Here is a 14,112-nt window from a genome sequence, read left to right as displayed (position 1 = left end):
ATTTGTTGACAATATCTTTCATTGTCTTTGTAATGTCTGCAGGATCTTAAGTGATATATCCTTTTCATTTCTGATATTAGTAATTTATCCCTTTGGTTTGGTTTCTTCAACAGTCTTGCCATGGATTTATCAATTTTACGAGTTAGCAACAAACCTTCTTTGGCCTTTATTCATCCTTTTTATTGTATGTTGAAATTTTATTTGGTTACTTTCTGTACTTATCTTTACTCTTTATTATTTCTTCCTTATTAAATTTCCATTTAATTTTAAGTTCTTTTCCTAAATTCTTGAGAGGAATAGGTCATTAATTTTCAGCTTTGTTTCTTCTCTCATATATACTTCCAAGGCTATAAATTCCCTCTAAACACAGCATTACTTGTATCTCATTAGTTTTGATATGATCATTCAGTTCAAAATATTTTCTAATATTGATTATTATTTCTTCTTTGATCCATAGGCTATTTAGAAGTATAGTACTTAATTTCCAAGCATACACAGCTTTCCTTTTTTTAATGTTTATTTATTTTTGAGGAAGAGAGAGACAGAGTATGATGGGGAGGGACAGACAGACAGGGAGACACAGAATCTGAAGCAGATTCCAGGCTCCAAGCTGTCAGCACAGAGCCCAACACAGGGTTCGAACCCACAAACTGCAAGATCATGACCTAAGCCAAAGTCGGACACCCAACTGAGTCACCCAGGTGCCCCATATACACAGCTTTCCTAGTTAGCTTTTGGTTATGTAGTTCTAGCTCAATTATACTGTTCTCAGAGACCACACTCCCTTCTGTTTCAAACCTTTGACATTTGGTGAAGCTTGCTTTATCGCCCTGCATATGGCCAATTTTTATAAATGTTCTAGGAACCATGTGCATTCTGCTGCTGCATTCTTTTATTGTTTCAACACTAAATGTGCATCCCAAGACACTGAAGTTTCATCTGTTCATTTTAAAAATTGTTATGACTTTTTGTCTCTTTTACTCTCAGTCCTTCCCTCTTCCTTATACTTTATCTGTTGAAGGACCTCAGGCATTTCATCTGTAGTCTCCTGTATGGATTCACTGATTGCCTACTTTTGGTGCAGTTCAAAATGTGTATTTCTCAGATGAATTTCTTATAAATAAGCAATAACAACAACAAAAAATAAGCGACAGGATTTAGAGGCCTGATTGGACTCAGGTTCTTTCTCTTTGGTAAGATGACAGGTCATACTGTATTCAATCACAAGAAATCTTGTCAAATTTGGCTGCCAATGCCCAGATTCATTAATATACTGGAGGTTGCAAAGTAATGATACTCTAATTATATTATTTCTTCCTCATTTATTAGTCTGAATTCTTTCATATGAAGATGGAACTATTTATCTACTGTGATTAAATCTTTCTCTTTATTTAGTCTTCAAGAGAATAAATTGGTTTTCTAGCATCATCTAGGAGTAGAAATCCACTTTTTGTAAAGATCATTATGAACTCATAGATCAAAATACATTTAATATGTTTCACTCCTCTGCAATTTTATTCCTTTTGATGAACATATTGTCCCAATTTTGGCCAGTAAAAGCTTTCCAATTGTCTTTTGTCAATGTCTCAGGTCATTTTGGTTGTTTGAAATTTGTTCTCTAATGAATTCATCTAGTAAGTTTTGATTGTATGCTGGAAATTGTGGATATGATACTGTTAGAATCTGGATTTTAGTTTCTTCCTTCAGAGAGTGAATTTAATTCTAGCAAGTAGTTGATTTAGTGGTGGATAAGCTCAATCCTTTTGAGTGTCTTTTTAAGATTTATTATGATGGGTCTAGAGCAGGGATTGGCAAACTTTTCCTCTACAGTAAATATTTTACATGTTTTACATTTTCTCTGTTGAATATTTTTTTCATTATTATTTTAAAAAATATAACACTTTAAAAATGTAAAAATAATTCTTAGCTCATGGGTTGAACAACAGGCAAACATACTATATTTGGCCCACGAACCATAGATTGCCAAACCACGGTCTAGAGTAATCCTTACTCTAGAGCTAAGGTAGATCTACTCTGAAGCCATGATCTTTCTGGGCTGTGAGCTCAGTGCTCAGGCTGTTCAGTGATGTCTGCTCATGGTTGGAATTCCTTGCCTTATTGTTCAACTTCTGGAATCTGTTCGGCTCATTGCCCTCTAGCAGTTCTTCTCTGTCAGGCCCTGCAGAATCTCACCCTGCATATGTACAGCTAAATTATTTGGCTAAATAACTGGGGACTCTTATGAAGACTTCGGGAGCTCCTTCTACGTACAGCTCTCTTCTCGCCAATATGCTTCCCTACAAACTCTTTTTACTTTAGCAGCTCAATACTCTGGTCTCAGTCCCCCAACCTCAGTGAGACAACTGTGCTCTGCTTAGGCTCCATTTCCTTCCATTGTAGCATGGAAAGTGCCTTAAGGCAGAAAACTAGGATGACTATAGAACTCACTTATGAATTTCTCCTTTCTGAAGGATTGTAGTTTTGCACCACTTATTATCTAATATCAGAAAACAATCGCCTCATTTATTTTGTCCAGTGTTATAACTGTTCATAGTGGGAGGATGAATTCAATTCCAGTTACCTCACCATGGTGGGCACCAGAAGTCTCTGAGAAGGCTTTTAAAATAACGAGTTCTTTAAATTTTTGATAGTCTTATTTTTTTGTTTTTATTAAATTTTTTTTACATTTATTTATTTTTGATACAGAGAGACAGAGCACAAGTGGGGGAGGGGCAGAGAGAGAAGGAGACACAGAATTGGAAGCAGGCTCCAGGCTCCAAGCTGTCAGCACAGAGTCTGACGCAGGGCTCGAATTCACAAACCGTGAGATTATGACCTGAGCCGAAGTCGGGCGCTTAACCAACTGAGCCACCCAGGTGCCCCTTGATAGTCTTATTTGTGAGATATATACAGGTAGATGATAAAATTTTAAAAACAGTGTTTCCAGCCACACACCTTTACAAATGAAATTATATTTACAGAATAGAAAACTGCTTTTGTTTTTGCTTTTCTTGATAAATGTAATAGTGAAATGTCTTTTAATAATGCAAATGGATTTCAAATCTGTTCAGAATTATTCATATTTCCACAGGATCATGGTACTGTAATTTGCAGAATCTGCTTGCCCTGTGGGATTATTTGCCCTGTGGTTAGTAGAGACAGCACTGAAAGGACACATTAGCTCAGACAACCAGAAGTATCTGATACAGATGAAGACAGAATTTTGATGCCACCAACTATAGCTACACCCTCCAGGAACTTGGCCTTTCTGAAACCCCAACCACCCACAACCTTGGGACAGCTGGAATACAAACTCCTTCATCAGCTCCATGGGCCCTGAGCCCTCCATGAGCAGCACAGTTTCAGAGTATCGTGATGGTAGAGGGAGTGCTCGATGTTGTTCCCTGCAGAGACCATGGCATGTCTTTTCAGAACCAGCTTCTTTTGGGGTACCCTTCAAGGAATCTGAGATATGGGAATCCACCAAGCCACCCGAAAACACCTATAACAGGTTCATTTATGGGACATCAGTGTTCCAAAGCATACCAGCCGGTAAATTCTTATTTGGCCAATTCTCTACTAATGAATGCTGTAGTGTTAAGCCACCCAATTTGCGGTACTTTGTTACAGCAGCCCTAGGAAACCAATACCTATTCCAATGCAGTTGTTACTTTAAATGGGATTCATTACATCTATATGTCATCTCAGTGAACACTGACATCTTCATAGTATTGAATACATTGAGTATTTATCTATTATTTATGTTTTAAAAAATACGTTTTATGATTTTCTGTAGATTTCCAGAGTTTTTATTTTCCTATAGGTTATTAACATTTCTTGTTAATTTTAGGACTAGGTATTTTACAGTTTTGCAAATATTTTTTAAAAGGATCTCCTTTTCAGGGCACCTGGTGGCTCAGTCAGTTAAGCTTCCGACTCTTGATTTCAGCTCAAGTCATAATCTCACAGTTTATGAGATTGAGCCCTGTGTCAAGTTCCGTGCTGATGGTGTGGAGCCTATTTCGGATTCTTCTCTCTTCCTCTCTATGACTCTCTTCTGCTCATTCTCTCTCTCTCTCTCTTTCTCAAAATAAATAAATAAAACTTAAAAAAAGGATCTCCTTTTCCAGTATATGTTCTAAGGAGTTTTGTTTTCTTTTTTTAAGTTTATTTATTTTGAGAGAGAGACAGAGAGAGAGACATGGAGAGCACAAGTAGGAGAGGGGCAGAGAGAGACAGAATCCCAAGCAGGCTCTGCACTCATAGTGGGAGCTAAGGTAGATCACCCCCCCATGTGGGGCTCGAACCCACAAACTGTGAGATCATGACCTGAGCTGAAGTTGGACGCTTAACCAACTGAGCCACCCAGGTACCTAAAGGAGTTTGCTTTTTAAATTAAGTATCACCCTGATTTCTAGCATTCTCGCATTTGTCATTCTGTTGAAATTGTACAAAACCTCTGAATCATCTTTAACCTTTCTCTTTTTCTGAATCCCATATCCAAACTTTCAGGAAGTTATGCAGATTACCCTAAATGAAATCATTTCTTATTAGCCCCACTGCTACCCCCCATGTGATTCAAGCTACCACCATCTCTTATCTGGGTTAATATTTGTATTAATCAGTTATCCAGAGAAACTGAACCAACAGGATGTGTGTGTGTACACAGAGAGAGACATTTGTGTGTACACACACACACACACACAAACACACACAGGGTGGGGGTGGAGGGGAGAGGGAGAGGAGGGGAGCAGGGGGATACTGTCTTGAAGAACAAGATCACATGATCATTGAGGCTTGGCAAGTCCAAAACCGGACAGGCCAGCAGGCTGGAGACCTGAGAAAGAGTTGCAGTTCAAGTCCAAAGGCAGTCTGCTGACAGAACTCTTTACTGCTCAAGGGAGGTCAATCTTTGTTCTATTAAGGCCATCAACTGATTGGATGAGTCCCACCCATTATGGAGGGGAATTTGCTTTAGTCAAAGTCCATCAATTTAAATGTTACTCTCATCCAAAAATCTTTCACAGAAACATTCAGAAAAATGTTTGACCTAACATCTGGATACCTTTGGCCCAGCCAAGTTGACACATAAATTAGCCATCACACCATTATGGCCTCATCACTGGTTTTCCTCTTTGCATGGCATTTCATCTCTACTCAGCAGTCAGATGATCCTTTGAAAAGTTAAATCAGACCATGTCACTACCTGCTTAACATTCTCCAGTGGCTCCCTGTATTACACAAAGTCAAAGTCCTTCAGGTTACCTAAAAGGAGCTACATTTTCTTTTCTGCTCCTTTCCCCTATGGCCTCATCTTCTGCTTCCTCCCACGCTCACTTGCCTCTCACCACAATGGCCTCCTGGATGTTTTTAGAACCCGTCACTCCCACTCAAGGCCTTTGCACTGACTATTCCTTCTGTCTCAGATATCCACATGGCTAATTCTTTTACTTCCTCATTCCTTCACTTGGTCCAAGTATAGCCTGCTCAATGAGTCCTGCTGTCACCACCACATTTAAAATAGCAACCTCTCCCCTAATCACTCTTAGAGTATACTCTCTCAGAGTATAGTATATCTCTCAGAGAGTATAGTATATCTGTACTATATTCCACCTGTTCCTTTTTCCCTAGAACATATCACTTTCAAACATACAACATTCTTCTTTTAATTTTATTACTCAACACCATCATTAAGATATCAGCTCTCTGTCTGATCTGTTCACTGATATATCTTACATGCTCAGAATAGTGCGAGTAGTTAGAAGGTGATAATAGCTGTTGAATGAATGAATAATGAAGAATGAATGAATGAATGAATGAATGAATGAACGAATGACTTATAAAATACAAAGATACATTTCTTACTAGATTTCTTGGTCAGAGTTTTTGGTTCCAGTTAAGATGGGACAAGCACATTCCACCCTCTCTCGCCAACTGTTTACAAACCCTGGGCAGAGTGTACAAAACAATGATCTTAAGAGTCTGAAAAGTTAATAAGAGTAGGTAGACTGAGTAAGGAAACTGAACCTCAAAGACTCCCTGGCTTCGACTAGGGAAGTCATGGCGGAGGTAGTGAGAAGGAGTCAGATTCTGGGTATATCACGGAGGAAGAGCTAATGGGTCTTGCTGATGGACCTTCAGGGAAAGAGAAAGCAGTCAAGGAAGACTGCTAAATGCTTGGTCTGGGCAACAGGGTAAATGGAAGTATCAGTTACTTGTGTGGAAAAGGGCTAAGAGGAACAGACTTGAGCGGGAAATGAAGACTTCTGCTTTGGATGTATTCCATTTGGGATGCCTACCAGACATCCATATAAAGATGGTGACTGGGCAGTGGGACACATGAGTCTGCGGGAGTCCAAGAAAGAAGTTGAACTAGAGCTAGTATTTCAAGCCATGGGTCTAGCTGAAGCCACCATAGCAAGAGAGCATGGACTTGGCGCTCCCTTTTCTCCTTTCAGGAGAAAGAGGCACCAGAGAGGCTGAGAGAGGGCAGCCTGTGATATAGGGGAGACTGGTGAGACTCTACTGCTAAAAAGCACATGGAAAAATAGATGAGTCAAAGATGACCACTGGATTCACAACACGAATGCAGGAAGTGTTCCAGAACTGCCAGGCAGTATGGCTGGTACCCCATGGGTTCCTGTCATCTGTGTTAGGTCCTTTGAGATGGGGAGCAGTGCCCAGCCTGAAGCATGTGGAATAGGTACAGGCTGGTCGTGGGAGACCCAGTGCTCAGGGGAGCCTGAACATTCAGCAGAGGCAGGAAACTGTAGTCAGGGTGACCAGGAAAATCTCCACGGCCAGGTATAGCCATCCTTGGGGAAGGAGGAGAGGGACAGAGCATGCTGGGTTTCCCAAATGCAGGACACTGGGGTGTGAACAGGTTCACTTGAATCTTAAGGGACATGGTGATCCTATATAGCTGGAAGATTTAAGACACCAGGATAGTTACATTTACAGAGAAGAAAGAGGTATCTCTTTTCAAGGGAAAAGCTAAGTACAAGTTTAGAATATCATGTGACAATGTCTGAGTTTTAATTAAAACTTTCAGAGTTCAACACATTTCTAAAAAGATAGACTTTCCTTTCTAATCACACTGAGCCACATTTTATACTTGCCTCATATATTTTTTTCCCCTAAGAGCTAGTTATATCAAGGCACCTACGACCCACAGGGGGAAAAAAAAACTGGCAATATTCTTTTGTAAGTTCATCTGCCAAGAACCCAACTGTTTAAAGCAGCGGTTCTCTCTAGTTTTCTGTGACTAAATGAGAGCATTAAATTCCAAATGTATCTCTCCACTAAAACCATACAGAGCACCCTATCCTTTCTCTTATATAAAACATACAGGATGTCTACCTGATCCGGTAGAATGAAAATATGCACAGCCACCTGTGGAAGGAGTTTCAAGATAAAATAAGCATTGTGAAGAGAGTCACTCAAAATAGAGTTGAAAAGAGATTGGGGAAGTAGACCCCATGCACCTCTCCTGTTTCAGTTTCCGGAACACCATGAACTTTTCCCTTGAATCAGTTGCAACTCCACCACTTCTTGGAACACATCCTTCTACTTTGGACAGAACTAGAGATAATGTACCACCTGTTAGTTTAAACTCTGCCAACACCAATCTTAACTCTTTCAAAACAAGTTATGTAACCTGGGTTTTGCCTTTGCAAATCTACCCTTCCTGCTAGTAAATTTGGAGCAAACTTTCCATGTCACTAGACTTTGTGTCTCTGGGACTGTAATCACAAATAAATACTTTAGTTGCTTTACAGCCTCTTCTGGATGGACACACCTTTTAAAAGTTGATTGAATGTTATTTTTCAACTACCATATAAAATATTCAAAGTTTTACTCAAACACTGATCACCCTCATTACCTTCTATGATAATTATCACCTGACGGGAAGAAATTAAGAACAGAGGCGCCTGGGTGGTGCAGTCGGTTAAGTATCTGACTCTTGATCTCAGCTCAGGTCATGATCTCATGGTTTGTGAGTTCGAGCCCCTCATCCAGCTCTGTGCTGATGGTATGGAGCCTCTTGGGATTCTGTCTCTCCTTCTCTCTGCCCCTCCCCCACTAGTGCACATGCTCTCTCTCTCTCTCTCTCTCTCTGTCTCAAAGTATATAAATAAACTTAACGAAAATTTTAAAAAAAAAACAATATGCTGGGTGGTTTGTAAATCAGACATTTAGAGACACATCCTTCCCACTGGTGTTTATAATCCAGCTGAAAAATTGGATAAAATATAAATACAGCAAAAAAAAATAAAAGAGAGAAATGAAAACATCTTCTCTATTGTGTCTATTGCTATAGATTGAATCATGTCCTCCCAAAATTCATATGCTGAAGTTCTAACCCCTAATGTGACTGCTTCTGGAGGGAGGCTTTTAAGGAGATCATTAAGGTTTGATGAGCCACAAGGGCAGGGTTCTAATCTGATACGACTGGTAGCCTTTATAGGAAAAAAGACAGATCACTCTTTTTCCCCATGTGTACACCAAGGAATAGGCATGTAGGGACACAGCAAGAAGGCAGCCATCTACAAGTCAGGATGCAGAATCTCATCAGAACCCAATCAGGGCTTAGAGATAATAGATTTCAGGTTTTAAGCTACCCAGTCTATGGTATTTTGTTATGGTAGCCCAAGCTAAGATACCTATGAAGAAGATTTTACTTCTATTTTTTTACTTTAGAAGAGAAAACAATATGTTGGATTAAATGTTAACTAATAAGTAATAATGTTTTCATATACTTCTATTATTTTTTTCTGGGAGACAGTTGAAAATTAAGTCAATATCTTCCCCCAAGATTCCTGCCTACAGATCACTTCTTTCATACACTGCTGCCCCAACAATTTCCCTTCTGATGCTTGTTTAAAAGGGTGAGGACTCTCTTTGACACTTTCGTTAAACATGGTAAAAATTAGGGGCCCCTGGGTGGCGCAGTTCACTGGGCATCCAACTATTGATTTCAGCTCAAGTCATGATGCCAGGATTGTGGGATCGAACCCCACATTGGGCTCCATGCTGAGCACAGAGCCTGCTTGAGATTCTCTCTCTCTTCCCCTCTGTCCCCCACTCCCATTTGTGCATGTGTATGCTCTCTCTCTCACTCTCTTAAAAAAAAAGGATGGTAAAGATTGGTCACAGGCAAAGCAGAGAGCTCTTCAAAACTCACTGACAAAAGTTCGATGACCTAACCCCCGGCAGGGGAGCATCATTCAAAGAGCTTCACTTCAGCGACCACGTGAACCTGGACTTGAATCCAGCTACTACACCCCTCACTAGCCAGGTGACCTGGGGAATCCCCTCATTTCACTCTGACCTCCACCTTCTCCGTCAGTAACACAAAAATAAGAGCCTCCTGCAGGTCAGTGGGAAGGGGGAAGGGTGAAAGATTCACATTCATAAAGCACCCTAGGCAGTTCCTGGCACCTAACAGAAAGCTATTTGTAGAATGACTGAATTATGACAGAAGAAATACACTCAGAAGTCATTAATCTGAGAGTGGTAATACTGACAGCTCCCAGGGTAGTTTCCTTAAAAAACATTTTCAGTTCTTATGATACCAACGCCTGCTCGCACGTTGGGGGACTGCCATCACTGTGTCAGTAACTGGCTTCCACGAGATTCCTTCATGTGTTTTCACCCAGAGGCAACATCGCACAAAACACTTCAGGTTCTACATCAGGGTTCTCTGGGTTCAAATCAAGTCAATGTTGCTTGACTTCTCTGTGCTTCAGTTTCCTTGTCTATAAACACGTTTAATAGTAATGCCTATCCCAAAACACAATTGGAAAGATTAAGACAGTGATACATGCTGAGCCCATCAGAACTCCCAGCACTCAGTGTCCCTCAAAAAGTGTCCACACTGGCCTCAGTATGTAACGGAACGTGGGAAGGAAACACAGGGCCTGGGAGCTCACCTAAATACCCGTATGAGGCAAGACCACAGGGCCCTCTTCCGGCTCTTCATGAAAAACACAGGACAAACATTTTAAGAAATTCACCGGCACAATAAAAAAAAAAATAGAAAAAGGAAGAGAAAGGCACAATATCTGAACTGGAGAGGGACACTGGGTACAGAAATAAGTGAAGAAAGAGGAGGTTCCAACAGCATATGATTCCTTACCCACCCTCCCCTTCGAAAGTCACTGTGAGCACAGAAGGTAAATAGAGTCCTGAGAGTTCCCAGTAATACCTGCCAGTCTGAAGTGACCTTGTAACAGCATTCCAGCTGGTCTGAAGGTTGAACTTGCTTCAAACTTATGCACTCTTTCTGGCTGACCTAAGTCCCTCGATCTGTAGCAGAACTAAGTTGCTTTCCTGGAGATTTGCAGACCACTGGCCTTGAGGAGCGAAGGACCACACTTTCCAGAAGATAAGGCCCTGACTACATTTGAAAACAGCTGCCACCGATGCCAGCAAATCTGCTCAGGGTTGTGTCGACAGAGGACTAACTGCCAGGGCACCTATTTCTCCTGCCTACAGCTCCCCAACCCTCTGTTCTCCCATGCCTTCATGGGAGAACCTGCAGCTTTAAAAACCTGCAGCTTCCCCCATATGAGGAAGATGGTCTTTGAGACGTTAATTCACCATCTTCCCACGTTGCCGGCCTCCCTGAATAAAGCAACCTTTCCTTCCCCAACATCCTTGTCTCTCAGAGGCAGCGGTCGAACCTGAGTTCAGAATCAGTTCTCTGTCCGGTAACAATGTGAGCAGAGTTGGGGGTAGCTGGCTCTAGGAAATTTTGTTTTAAAATCCCTTTGGAATAGAAGCCCATACAGTGTATCTCATGGCTCAACAGAGGAAGAAAGGGCCAAGATTGAAGGGATGAGCCAGTACTCACAGGAGTGAGACCCACCAGGGCTCCACCAAGGGGTCATTTTGTGGGGTTTCCAAAGGAAAAGCAAGACCCCAGGGCCTTTGCAAGGGCAGTGCTCAGCCTGCATGGCTATCCCCATCCTCTCCTGGAGGCTAGAAAAAAAGGCTGACAGGTAACATCTGTCCCTGACAGGGGATAATCAGCCGGGTAAGGGCTATAGGAGAGGAGTCACACAGATGGGAGCCAAGGAACACAAGGACGGAGCCAGTGGCACTGCACATGAGTGAGGCAGAGTGTTGGCAGGTGCGTGTACAAACATCCACTGCTACAGCAAGCAAGTAAACAAACAGAGGCAGAAGGGCTGTGAAAACAGAGCTTGACAACGAGGAAGAAAACATAAACCAAGAAACAGAAGCTCCCCACAAGTGCTTCATGGAACCTAAGATCCTAATAAGAATTTAAATCCAACACCAGAAGCACTCAAGGTGATAAACGGAGACAGTGCTCTTACAGGACACTAGGGACAGAACTCAGGAAACCAATTACAAAGTGAGAATTAAACCCTCACCATTGCACATCTAATAAATAATTTGAAAACAGTGAAGAACATAGTAGACAAGAGTGAAAATCACAGTACTGGCATGGGGGAAAGCGTGAGATCGCCACAGTAATTTCATGAAGGAGGAAAGTGATACGTGATTAATTACAATGAAGGGGATCTGAATGGCAGCTGGGAGGTATTTTTTTCCATTAACTCTAGAAACGAATGTGCCTTACCATAAAGGAACACCAATCTGAAGTTTAGAATTAACTTTAATTTCACCTCAGTGCTTCTTCTGTTAATTTCAAATAAAAATGATTGTTTAAAACACACACAGTGTTATTCCCTTGTACTCTCTTCTTTTATCATTATACCCATTTAGAGACTTCTGAATTTATGGCCACCTATATGAAAAAATAGATTGGGGCAACTGAGTGGCTCAGTTGGTTAAGTGTCTGACTCTGGCTCAGGTCATGATCTCGTGGGTTTGTGAGTTGCAAGCCCCACGTCAGGCTCTGTGCTGACAGTTCAGAGCCTGGAGCCTGCTTCGGATTCTGTGCCTCCCTCTCTCTCTGCCCCTCCCCTGCTCACACTCTGTCTCTCTCTGTCTTGAAAATAAACAAACAATGGGGCGCCTGGGTGGCTCAGTCGGTTAAGCTTCCGACTTCGGCTCAGGTCATGATCTCGCGGTCCGTGAGTTCAAGCCCCGTGTCAGGCTCTGTGCTGACTGCTCAGAGCCTGGAGCCTGTTTCGGATTCTGTGTCTCCCTCTCTCTCTGACCCTCCCCCATTCATGCTCTGTCTCTCTCTGTCTCAAAAATAAATAAACGGTAAAAAAAAAAAAAGGAAAATAAACAAACATTAAAAAAAATAAAAAAATAGATCATTTCTGGATGGTGTAATTCCGTTAATTTATTGCTTCTGCTGTTGTTACTTTTCTATGTTGCTTATTTTAGTAGAAATATGCATTGTTTTTGTTTTTAAAAACATAATCATTACTGGAGTGCCTAGGTGACTTAGTCAGTTAAGCATCTGACTCTTGAGTTTGGTCATGATTCCAGGGTCATGGGATTGAGCCCCGCATTAGGGCTAAGCTAAGCGTGGAGGCTTAAAATTCTTAAAATTCTCTCTTCCTCTCCCTCTGCCCCTCTATGCCACTCTCTCTCTCTAAAATATATATATATATATATATATATATGTATATATTTACACACACATATATTCATTATTATAAAAGGAAAAAATCCATTCAACATTCCTTAGATAAACACACACACACACACACACACACACACACACAGCATTTTTAGACATTGAAGATACAAACCAGACTAAGATCTTGTCCAGCTGCAGATACAATCAAGGAAGGCTGCAGATTCAGGAAGACAAAGATTAATCCAAATGCATTTCATTCCAGAAATGCAAGAGTGATTTAACATTAGGAAATACATTCCTCATATTAATAGAGCTAAGGAGAAAAATCATATGATCATCTCTAGGATACAGCAAAGATATGTAAACAACTCAGCATCCGTTCATATGAAAAGCACTAAAAAAACAGGAATTAAGGGAGATAATAAAGTCACAACACAACATAATAGAAAATATATACATATACAACTTATATATCACTGCAAAAGCCAACAGATAATTAGAGGCTTTTCTGCTAAAGTGTGTAACAAGAAAAGGGTACCCACAATATGCACTACTTTTAAACACAGAGTTCAAGTGATTCACCCATCAGTTGGACAAGAAAAATAAATTGGACCCATAAAGTTTGTGAAAGAAGATGTAAAAATATCTTTATTTGCAGAGCGTGTGATTATATATTTGTAAAACAAAAGAATACATGCAAAACTAGTACACCCAAACACAAAAAGAAAACTTAGTTAAGAAAACAGATTGTAAAATAAATACACAAAACAATGCTCATTCACAGCAAATAGAAAACGTAATAGAGAAAAAGACCACATTTACAATAATAAAACAGATAAATAAGTACCATTACTTTCAACGTGACAAGAAATCTGAAGCCTACATAAAGAAAACTGAAAAACACTCAAAAAAGAAAAAAGTGGTTTAGATAAATATGATGCACCATGTTCTTAGACATGAGTCAACATTAGAGATACCATTCTTCCCAAAGGTAATCTATAAATTTAATACCATAACGATAAAAACATCCCATCACTGTTTCCTAAAAGCCAGGCAAATTGATTGTGCAGTTCATTTGGAAGAAAATCGAAGCAAGAATAACTAAGAAATCTTAGAAACGAGTAACAACAAAGAAGGCTAACCTACCAGATATTAAAGTATATTATAAAGCCTTTATTATCAAAACAGCATAGTATTGGTGTATCAATTGACCAGTGGAATAGGACTGAAATATCCAAGGGCGCCTGGGTGGCTCAGTCGGTTAAACGTCCGACTTCAGCTCAGGTCACGATCTCGCGGTCTGCGAGTTTGAGCCCCGCGTCCGGCTCTGGGCTGATGGCTCAGAGCCTGGAGCCTGCTTCCGATTCTGTGTCTCCCTCTCTCTCTGCCCCTCCCCCGTTCATGCTGTGTCTCTCTCTGTCTCAAAAATAAATAAAACGTTAAAAAAATAAAAATAAATAAAAAAAAAACTGAAATATCCAGAAATAGACATATTTGTCTATGGGACTCTAGAATATGAAAACAGTGTTGTTTAAAACTACTGGGGGGAAAATGGACTTTCTAATAAGTGGTATTGATAGAACCAG

The 14,112-nt window shown here is 40.5% G+C and overlaps 1 protein-coding gene across 2 annotated transcripts in view; it reads right to left on the bottom strand.

Moving 5' to 3' along the window:
- Positions 1–14,112, bottom strand: part of FAM189A1 (family with sequence similarity 189 member A1) — a 451,690-nt gene that overhangs the window by 175,170 nt on the left and 262,408 nt on the right. The window lies entirely within an intron of this gene.

This window comes from Felis catus, chromosome B3, assembly GCF_018350175.1.
Source record: "Felis catus isolate Fca126 chromosome B3, F.catus_Fca126_mat1.0, whole genome shotgun sequence".
Taxonomy (NCBI): Eukaryota; Metazoa; Chordata; class Mammalia; order Carnivora; family Felidae; genus Felis; species Felis catus.
The sequence above is the reverse complement of the archived record's forward strand: the minus strand, read 5'-3'. Positions and strand labels throughout refer to the sequence as shown.